Below are 11,364 nucleotides of genomic sequence, written 5' to 3'. Positions count from 1 at the left end.
TATACTTATCTGGTTTTTGGTATCAAGGTAATGCTGGCCTCATAAAATAAAGAAGAATGAAAATGCTCATGCCTGTTCAATTTTTTTGGAAGAATCTGAAAAGAGTTGTTGTTAATTATTCTTTTAATATGTGATATAATTTACCAGAGAAGCTGTCTGCTCCTGGGCTTTCCAGTGTTGGGAGGTTGTTGATTACTAATTCAATCTTCTTGCTTATTATTGGTCTGTTAAGGTTTTCTTTCTTTTTTTTTTTAAGTTTCTTTATTTATTTTGAGAGAGTGAATGTGTGCATGAGCCAGCAGAGGAAGAGCAGAGAGAGAGAGAATCCCATGCAGGCTCTGTGCTGTCATCAAGGAACCCAACAAGGGGTTCGATTCCACTAACCATAAGATCATGACCTGAGCTGAAACCAAGATACAGATGCTTAACTGACTGAGCCACCCAGGCATCCTGGTCTGTTAAGATTTTCTATTTTTACTGATTCAGGCTTGGTAGGTTGTATGTTTCTAGGAACTTATCCATTTCTTCTGGCTTATCTTTTTTTTGGTCTACAATTGCTCATAGTAGTCTCTTATGATACTATGTATTTCTGTAATCCCAAGGGTAATGTCTCCTCTTTCATTTATGATTTTATTCACTTGAGTTTCTCTCTTTTTTTTCTCTTAGTTGGTGTGGCTAAAGTTTTGTCAATTTTGTTTACCTTTTTTAAAAAACCAGCTTAGTTTCAGTGGTCTTTTCTAGTGTTTTTCTCATCTGTATTTTATTTATTTCTGCTCTAATGTTTACTTTCCTTCACTGTGGGCTTAGTTTGTTCTTCTTTTTCTAGTTCCTGGAGGTATAAAGTTAGGTTGTTTATTTGTGATCTTTCTATTTTCTTAGCATGTATGTGTGCATTTATCACTATAAACTTTCCTCTCAGAATTGCTCGTGTAGCATCCCATGTGTTTCCATTCTCATTTGTTTTGACATTTTTTTTTAATTTACTTTTTATTTCTTCTTTGACCCATGGACTGTTCAGGAGTATGTTGTTTAGTTTCCACATGCTTATAAATTTTCCAACTTTCCTCTTGTTGATTTCTAGTTATACTATTGTGGTTGGAAAACACTTGGTATGATTTCAGTCTTCTTAATTTGCTAAGACTTGCTTTGTAGCCTATCATTTGATCTATCTTGGAGAAGGTTCTGTGTGCACTTGAGAAGAATGCATATTCTGTTGCTCATGGACAGAACATTCTGTATATGTCTGTTAGGTCCATTTGGTCCAATGTACGGTTCAAGTTCAACATTTTCTTGTTGATATTCTCTCTGGCTGAACTATCCACTGCTGAAAGTGAGGTATTGAAGTCTCCTACTATTATTATATTGTTGTCAACTTCTCCCTACAGAATTGTTACTATTTGCTTAATATATTTTGGTGCTCTGATGTTCAGTGCCTATATTTACAATTATTATATCTTCTTGATGATTTGACCCCTTAACAACATGGAACGCTTCATGAATTTGCACGTTATTTTGCACAGGGGCTATGCTAACTTTCTCTTTATTGTTCCAATTCTAGTGCCTGCTGAAGCAAGCACAACCCATGGTACTGTGAACAGATAAAATTTTTGTCCTTTTAAGACACTGAGCTTTCAGGTGACTTTTAAACAGCTGTAAATAATTGATAAAGACTTAATCTGATTGATGGGTCTAGACAGGTTGAGGGGGCACATCCCAGCCTCTTTCTCTTATTCTTCTTTTGGGAGTAAGTAACCCACTAAGAATTCATGTCCTTTTTTTGTCATCCAGACCATAAATCTTATAGGATTGAGATGAACTGATACATATTTTTTTCCAAATGCTAAAGAGCCAGGAGTTAAAGTCAATATGTGACTGAAATCAAGACCAAAATCAAATATAAGAGGAAGAAGTAGGAATCAAGAATGCATCTGAAAATAATTTTGAAAATTGATATAGTAAGTTTAGTAGTCACAAATTGAAAGATGATTAGTGAAACGAAAATGTTTTAAATATTTCCCATTTTCCTTTCTCTTTAAATTCTGTTATGTCAATATTAAAAGTAATTTATTATGATTTTTAATTTTTTTCCTCCTCATGAAATTGAAGGTGACAAAAACTATAATTTACTTCATCCTCACAGGATGTGAAAAATTCTCAAATAGGACTTTTTATTGAAAACATGTAATATCTTTGGGTTTTGGCCTTGAAACATTTCTGTTATTCATTTTTATATAAATTTAGTTCTCCTGATTATCAGAAGGATATCTGTTTTAACAACAGTGTTTCTGTGCAGTGTTAAAAAAATTTTTTTTTAATTTTTTAAGGTGATTTTTCTGAGTTGTTTTTGGTTTTTTTGCTCTATTGGTCTGGCCCACTTTTATCTGGACCCTCTCTTTCCTCCATCTATGTTGTTTCTTCCTGATCAATTTTGATTTAGCCCCTCCTATTCCATCTGAGTGTGAGCCCCTGTGGAAGGTGGGAAGGTGGTGCTGCTAAGCGATCAGCCTGACTTACTGCAGGATCCTTGCCTCATCTGCTAATCTAGGGATGACTCCCTCTCATTTCTGCGGTTGCTATTACTGTCCACTGTGCCTCCCCATGAGTATCTGGTGGCCATTTTAGGGTCTCTTACTGTCAGGTTGTGAATCATCCCGTAGCTTTTCTATGTTTTCTCTGAAACAGGTGCTGATGATGCGCTGGTCTTGTGGCTCTTGCTGGTTTGCATTTTTGGGGTTCCTGGAGTACCTTGTCACCTAGCTTTGTTGTAAATGCTGTCCACTGTCTTTTTTATGTTGGAATTTGGGAAGATCTAAAAGCTATGCCTCTTCCACCACTGTCATCTTCACAGAATTTGATAAGAAGAGTTTTAACACAAGTTCAATCTTGAGCGCTTGGCCATATTTGAAAGTGAATACCCAGATATTTATTTAGATTAATGATAGATCAAAATGACATCTCTTGTTCACATCTCTTGTTTGTGTTACTGCCACTGCTACACTGATTAGCTGTGATGGTCACCTATAATATCACATGATCTCTGATCACCCACAAGTTTAAGATGTGAGAAATGCTGTGAAAGTAGGCATCTGTCATTTGGACCTTCTGGCAAAATACCAGGGTTAAGGTTGAACTTAGGTGTATCCTTATATATCAGTGATGTATGTGTGACTTGGCTGCCCTGGCACTGGATGGGTACATTGAATCCTGGGCTTCAGTATCAGGAAGCCCACCTACACACAGATATAAACCATGTTCTCTAGCAGAGCCCTTACCAGTTAAAAAATTGTTTAGGTTTTACCTCCAAATGCTAATCACTTTTTGATTACTTCAAAACTTGGACAGGGTGAATTTTTCTCTCTATTATTTGAAAAGGAAACTAGGAGAAAATACTGGAGAGCACTTTAGCACTTGCATCCTTAACACGTGGAGACTGAGACATCTGGCAGGGCTGGCAAGTGTAACTTTAAGTTTTGGTGGTTCTTATGAAGTGTTACAGGTTGAATTGTGTCCCCCCAAATAAGGTATGTTAAAGTCTTCATTCTCAGTACCTCAGAATGTGACCTTATTTGGAAATAGGATAGTTGTAGATGTAATTAGTTAAGAAGAGTGGAACCCTACTCCAACAGCGCTGATGTCCTTAGAATATAGCCATGAAGACAGAGAGAATGCCATGTGACCACAAAGGCAGAGATTGGAGTTGTATAGCTGCAACACAAAAGATTGCCTACAAACCACCAGAAGCTAGGAAGAGGCAAGGAAGTATTACCTGACAGGTTTCAAAGTGAATGCAGGTCTGCTGACACTTTGATATCAAGCTTCTAACCTGCACAACTGTGAGGCAATAACTTTTGTTGCTTTAAGCCATCCAGTTCATGGTATTGTGTTATGGCCCCCTCAGTAACTAATACTTTAAAGGCTAATGGGGCCTTCTTATCTTCGTGGTGGGTAGCCTGTATTGAGCAATGCAGCTGGCTTTATAGTCACAAAAAAGTCACAATATACAAAGAATCTCACTGAGTCTGTGGTGGACACAGAACTCAACACCCAAGAATTTGGAAGCAGGGAATGTCGACCAACATCTTTAACAGAAAATCTTTTTCCTTTAATTGAATGTTTGCTAGCCACACCAACTAAGAAAAGGCTCATTAAGCTCCAGTTCAACATCAAATTACAGTAATCTGTTACTTGCAGTGGAGAATATACTAAGTTAATATGATGTAAAAGAGTTTGAGGACTATGTTGGGGAACTATACATTTAAAAAATCTCCCACCAACTGAGAAAAATTCTCCACAAAAGGAAAAGGGGAAAAACAGTTCTATACTGAATAAGCATTAAACCAGAATGTGATGTGCATCTCAGGCAATCCACTAAAAGACTGCAAAACCAGAAAGAAATCTCACCCTTTTATAAAGCCAGGCAGATACAACACACTCCCTACAAGTTGTCAAAATAAACAGTAACTATTCCTCAAATAAGAGGACTTGACAGCACCATTTGTCACACACAGCTCCCCCTAAATTTAAATCTGATCATTGGGATGACCATCTATGTTAGCTAATTGGCTTTATCCAAAGGAAAACAAACTTGTCATATCTTTATGATAGGAGGTCATTTTGTGATTTGGAGCAAGGTGCCCGCTCAAGTTAACATCCTACTTTCCCCACAGAAACTGGAAAATAAGGCTTCTGTCTTTTTTTTTTTTTTTTTTTTGACAATTACATCTCAAAGAGATGGCTTCTTGGTTTTTAGGGAACATCATACTTTCAAGTAAATTATTGCAGTGGCTAGATTCAAATGAAATACCATTAATTCTCCTTTTTGTGCTTCTGGTACCTGTAAAAGAATGGTTTAGTAAGTCAGTTTGCCAGTCCTAGTTTTCAGACTCTTCCAATGGATTACCTTGGACATTGATTCTTAGCAGTTGAGAAAATAGTGGCAATAGTAATTAATTTACATCAACACTTTCACAACTTTATTTTGTGACATGCTCCCTGAAGTAGAGTTTCATGGTTGTGTCAGAGATTGTTCATGGTCCTCTGCTCCTCTTCCTCAAAAACAGAATGTTTAACCAGGCATGTGGCTACACAGAATAAAGATTACATTTTAGCAGTTTTTCATGTAGATGTGGCCATAGAACTAAGTTCCAATCAATAAGATATAGTCAAAAGTTGCTTTCCAACTTCTAGGAAGCATCCTTGATAGGTTAGGGGATTCTCTTCTTTTCATGTCCTCCTTCATGCTGCATGGATTGCAGATGTACTGATTGGAGCTGTAGCAGCCATATGATACCATGAGGTGGTCTTAACAGTGGGAGACTGAGCCATGATACCTTAAAGAGCCAAAGTAGCTCTGGACTATACATCTCCAGAATTTTACTTAAGAAAGTAACAAACTTTTATCTAGTTTAAGACATTAAGACACTTATATTTTCATTTTTTCTGTCACTACTAGTTGAACTTAATCTTAATACAATAGTCAGATATATCTGGGAAATTGTACATATCTTATCTTCTGCTCTACTAGGGGATATTGGCATAAGAAAAGATCCCAAAAAGACCTGCAGCAAAATATTTTGAATTTTGTTTAGTCCTCTACTCCCAGTGTTTTCTTTTTCTATTAAAACACTACAAGGAGAGTTAATTCCCATGTTATTAGAACATAATAGAGGGCCCTGCTACAAATAGAGTAGATTTTCTATAACAATACAACTTTGCCAGTCTTTTTGCCATTTGAACAACTAGGATCTCCATATCCCTGAGCTGTATTCTGATGACTATTTAACTCCATGCTTTGTTCAGAGTGGTTTTTCAAATCTACGTTATATCACTTGAATATTATGAGCAAAGGTGGGTGGGTGGGCAATACTTCCAGAGCCTGAATTAAGTTGTTGCTTAAGTGATTAAGTCATCTATAGACATTTCAGGGCATGGCCCATACTTACTGAATTCTGTTAACACTCATGTCAGGAGTTTATAATGGAAAGTATGCATTCATTTCTATAACAAGCAGTCTCACTGTCTAGGATCTATTCTTCAGTCAGACTTAGTTCACTCAAGAGGAGTCATTGGAGGACTTTATCATGAGCTACAGCTAGAAGTCAATCTTTTCACATGTCATCTAAGAGACCTATATTACAGGGTGGAGACTTAACCTTAGTTCTTCAACAAATAGAGCTTTAAACGTAGCTTAAGCCTGGCCAACAATGTATTTTATTTGTGTAATTTTAATATCTGGTGTTAACTGAGAAGAGTGGCTTTAATAGTTCCACAGCATATCAATATTACTATTAAACAATACGAAGGCTCCTAGAGGGCCAACACTTACTTTTCTTACAGCCCCTTTGGTGACAAGCACAGGGCACATATAGGAATTGAGGTTATTGCTAGATGGGATATAGGGAAATCACCGGGGTTACCTTAACAGCACAAACGCAGTTTTGCAGACGTTATATTTCAGTAATTTGCTCTAACAATGCCTCTTTTTCTTTGCTGCTCATGAAACAGTTAGGGGGTTGTTGGTTTGTTTGTTTTTTTTTTAACAACTTAATAGAATCTATTTTAGTTTCCCAATATTTGAACTAGTCTGGATGTACACACTCAGACATGAGAGGCAAGAAAGTTTTAAGTTTTGCTGAAGTCCAAGTCTTCTGTAACCTAATTAATTTGGTTACACTGATATTTTTAGAACCTTTAAGACCAGAGCCACATTAAACATGCTCCAGAGCTCAAGTGTATCTGGCCCCAAAAGCTTGTGAGTGGCCCTGTGCCTTGCACAGTTTGCCACCTTGTATTTTTCTGTAAGGGTAACGCTATTTTCTGTCTTGAAAAAATTTGTTTGGCTTCTGCAGAATGGGTGGAGCGTGGGCATCTTCTCTATTAGAACTAGTGTTTTAAATTCTGAAACATCAAACAAACAAAATATCACGTTTTCTTTGTTAATTGTAAAATTAATAAATCCCCATCAGAGAAGGATTCTGACTTTAATTCTTCCCTCTGAAGGAGGAGCTGCTTGGGAGGGATTCTGCAGCTATCACTCAAAATAGCATCACAGGAAAAGCCTCGCTGTGCTTGAAGAACCATATGAAAGCACTCTCTGGTAGTTGCTTTAAATGAAATACAAGATAATACTGCCAAAACTATACCAGCATTTGAAGCCATTGCACCAAAGATATACAGTATAGTTCCCTATTAAAATTTGAACTAGATCATAGTTGTAAGGCTTTCTTTTCTTGTCTCACTTAATTCATGTTTTCCCTCCCTTTTTAATAGCCTGAAAGTATTTTTGTGACTCTGGAACAATGATTTTTAAACCTGAGTGTGTGTGAGGCTCAAATTCACAGACCGATTCAGTAGGACTGGACTGGGTTCAGGAAATCACTTTTATAACAAAACCCAGATATTTCTTTCTTTTCTTTTCTGTAACTGATATTGGGGCCTGCATCTGGCCATTCCCTGTCACTGCTCTATCTCCTTTCTTTTCTCACAACCATCTAGAGACAAACGAAGCAAGCTTGCCCTCTACCTTTTAATATCTGGCCCTCCATAAAAACTCTAGAGTATATTTGGCCAAGTCTGTTCCTTGATATGCTAAATGGGAATTAAGATGGTGGCCGTGATTTTACTTAATACATTAATTAATGAGGGAACCAGTAAAATAAAAAACTGTTCAAAATCTTATATATCTCTAGGAATGCTGAAAGAAATTTGTAAGCAGATGGTCAATATCCACAGAGCTATAATCAATTATTTTCCACATGAAAATAATTCATTTGCATTAATATGGGCAAAACTAATTTGCATTACTGTAGATTTTCTAAGACTTACAGAGGTATAAAATAGCTCAAAGACTGGTCTCAGCCCCCTTTAGAACTAGTTGACCTGGAAGGGTGTGCAAGTGATTTTTTTTTTCCCATTTGTCTTACAAATTTTTCCTGACACAGCCAGAAACCTAAATTTCCTTATCAGTAAAATGAGAGATTTGGACTAGTGGCTTCTGAGACCCTTCGATTCCAACATCCTGTTATTCTAATTTCTTGGCCGTTATCTATGTACGTGCATACAACTCATGGAATATTTTTGTAAGAACTATTATAGTCATTTTTATTAGTCAAATCAGCCATAGCTATGAGTGCATCCTCTTGCAGTCTCTGTCTAAAAATAAAATCAGGGGTTCCTGGGTGGCTCATTCTGTAAAGCAACAGACTTTCGATTTTGGTTCAGGTCATGATCCCAGGATCATGGGATTGAGCCCTGAATCAGGCTCTGCACTGACAGCATGAAATCTGCTTAAGATTCTCTCTCTCTCCTTCTGTCCCTCCCTGCTCGCATGCACTCCCCCCGCCCCTGCCTCACCTCTCTCTCTCTCTCTCTCTCTCATAAATAAATAAATAAAATAGAATAAAATAAAATAAAATCAAACATAAACTCTGCCTTTCTCCCAGTTACTTTTAGGCTATGTGTTTGTATGTGTGTGTGTGGGGGGGGGGGTGTAAATGAAAGCAGGACCTAAGTATAGGTATTTTCGGCATATTTGTTCATTGTCTTTTCCAAATGCTACCTACGGAATACACTGGTAACTGGGTAAATGTGACAAGTCAGGACAATATTGTGTACATTTTATAGATGGTGAATCTTTGAGAAGGAAGGAATCAAGATTTCTCTAATTTTGCAGACTTTCCTGTAGGGCAAATACAGCAGAACTTTTTTTAAGATTGTTTTGTGATGGCAGAGGTGGTCATAGCAGTGTTAGGGGTGTCAAAACTTGGTGGAGCTGGTGGAGGCCAGTGTTAGGCAGTAGAGAATAAGAAGATACTGAAGTATGATTTTTGTTTGTTTGATCACTTCATTTCTCCTCTATTAGAGGAGCTTTAAACTAAACTTTACAGCAGTGGAGAAGGACAGAGCCTCTTCAGGTTTGTAATTTAACAAATGTTTGTTGAAAGAATATCCGAACTACCTTTCTTTTCTGGAAACAGAGAGCCCAGGTCTCCTAAAAAGCTCTCAAACTATTGAGTGTTTAAAAATTCTATTGTATTTGAAGGCGTGAAAACATGCATTAATGATTACATTCAGCTGATATTTTTGGAGGATAAATATTCTACTTTGTAGATTTTATCAGGTAAAACCCCATTCAGTTTAGAAATCATCATCAAAATTCTTTTTTATTTAAATTTGTTTATTCTCATTTGAATGGTCTCACTTTAACTAAAACAATATTCTTGATGGTAAAACATAAAAACAATCACATTTCTTTGTTTCAATCTTTCTTTTCTTTCATCCTAGTCATTTCTGTAAAAACAGAGACCAAAATGACTGGGTAGGATTATGGAGGATTTCTGGTAATAATACACCTACACAATGTGCTGCAGGAAGTAGAAAGTCCATACTTGATGCCCTCAGTAACTTACGACTCATATGAATCATATAAGAACATAGGACTATTACTACTGAATGTTGAAGATTTATGTCTCAAGTATACTTTTCTACACCAATAACATAATATGGATTCAAGGGGCAAAAATATCAAACCCTAGATCTTCTATACACACATATACATTTATATCTGTCTACATAAATATGCACAAAAGTGGTTTCAAGTAAGGTGCAGGAGGTGGATGTGGAGGATGGGATGATTAAAAAAATAACAAATAGTAATTAACACATTTTATAAGGGAGCCAAATGACATTCATGCATTAATTTTAGCATCATAATAGCCCTGAGAAATCATTTCTAGTAACACCATTTTACAGATGAAGAAAATGAGACTCAGTAGTAAGTAGCAGAGCCCAGATTTGAAACAAGTTCTGCCTGATTCTAAAACAAATAGGACGTATAGTAAGACTTTTCCTGTTGTCCCTAAACTGCAGCTAGGGTACGAAACTAAAGTCAAAAATCAGTGAGTATGTCCACAATTTAAAATCAGAGAGTACCAGCATCTGGAGCCAGCCATATTCTCTCATTGTTCCTACAACCAATTGTTCCTACAACCAATTCTATGCACCTCTCACCTCTGATTCCCTCCCTGAAAGGACTGAGAGTGAAAGAGGCATAGCTTTCCCTTCCCCAAAGCTAATGGGAAGGAAAAAGGAAAAGAGAGAGAATTTTTTCTAAAGACTCCAGTACCTAGAAGAGGTGGCCAACATTTTTATCCTCACACAGGCTTTAGTTCAAGAGTGGACATGTTGCTTGGCCCCCATGTGATCTGAATAGGGGCAGAAATTTGGGGAGAGAGAGGGCAAGGTGAGATCCAAGGACCACTCTGCCTGTGATCTGTTGGTTTCCATTAAAAGATGGATCCCATGTGTCCCTGCTGACCTCACAATTTGCTAAAAGATGAGAACCAGGGCTATACCTTTGGGCAATGTAAGCTCTCTCTCTCTCTCTCTCTCTCTCTCTCTCTCTCTCTCTGTGTGTGTGTGTGTGTGTGTGTGTGTGTGTGTGCTGGGAAGCAGGATGGAGGCAAAGAGGGCCCCTCCCCTGTTACTTGTAAAGATTGTTGGAGCCTTCTTGTCAGCCTGTGTAGACCTTGAACAGAAGTGCAGTCATGGTTAACCAAGAAGAGGTCTGCAACTCAGCCCCTCCTCCCCAACCCCAACCCCCACTTGAAAAACATCTGGAAGAAGGATAAGAAGATGGACACAGATGCAACCATGGTCCCTCCACTCAGATCTAGTCTGAGTGGAGGAAAGAGAAGAGTGGAGGAAAGAGAAGATTACTTTGAATCATTTTTGAGAAAATGAGTGAATCTTAAATGCCAGAATTAGACTGTTCAAATAACCAAAATGAGCTAAAAAATTATAAAGACTGGCCAACATGTTGTTAAGAAAGTATATACTAGAGGAAAAGGTTTGGGGGAGATGGTTATTTAGCACAAATGTCAGGAGAGTTATGGAAAATATAGAACCTTTTTATTTATACACTGCCCCCCAAAAAGTTAAGCATAGTCACCAAACCAATTATTCTATTATTCTTTTCTCTATGTAATCCCGATAAGAGTAAGGAGCCAGAGGCTCCTTAGAGCCTTAGCACTTAGAGCCCTTTTTAAGATTTCCCCAGAGATGCCTGCATGGCTCAGTCAGTTAAGCATCCATTTTCCGCTCAGGTCATGATCTCACGGGTTCTTGAGTTTCAATCCTGTGTCAGACTCAGGCTCCAGAGTTGATGGTGCAAAGCCCGCTTAGGATTCTCGTTCTCTCCTCTCTCTGCCCCTCCCTCACTCATGTTTTCTCTCTCTTTCATAATAAATAAATAAATATAACAACAACAAAAAAAGACTTCCCCAATTAACTGGGACTCCTACCTGATTGGAAAGTTCTTGACTGATTCTATTTGTCTCAGCTCCAAGATGAAGGATGACTTCAGCT

General features: G+C 37.6%; 1 pseudogene; it reads right to left on the bottom strand.

Annotated features, from left to right (window-relative positions):
- Positions 1 to 1,476: 1,476 nt before the first annotated feature.
- LOC131508220 (U6 spliceosomal RNA) lies at positions 1,477 to 1,575 on the bottom strand (annotated as a pseudogene).
- Between the last annotated feature and the right edge of the window lie 9,789 nt (positions 1,576 to 11,364).

The sequence above is a fragment of the Neofelis nebulosa genome, chromosome 3, assembly GCF_028018385.1.
Source record: "Neofelis nebulosa isolate mNeoNeb1 chromosome 3, mNeoNeb1.pri, whole genome shotgun sequence".
Classification (NCBI taxonomy): domain Eukaryota; kingdom Metazoa; phylum Chordata; class Mammalia; order Carnivora; family Felidae; genus Neofelis; species Neofelis nebulosa.
This window is presented reverse-complemented; position numbering and strand designations above follow the sequence as displayed.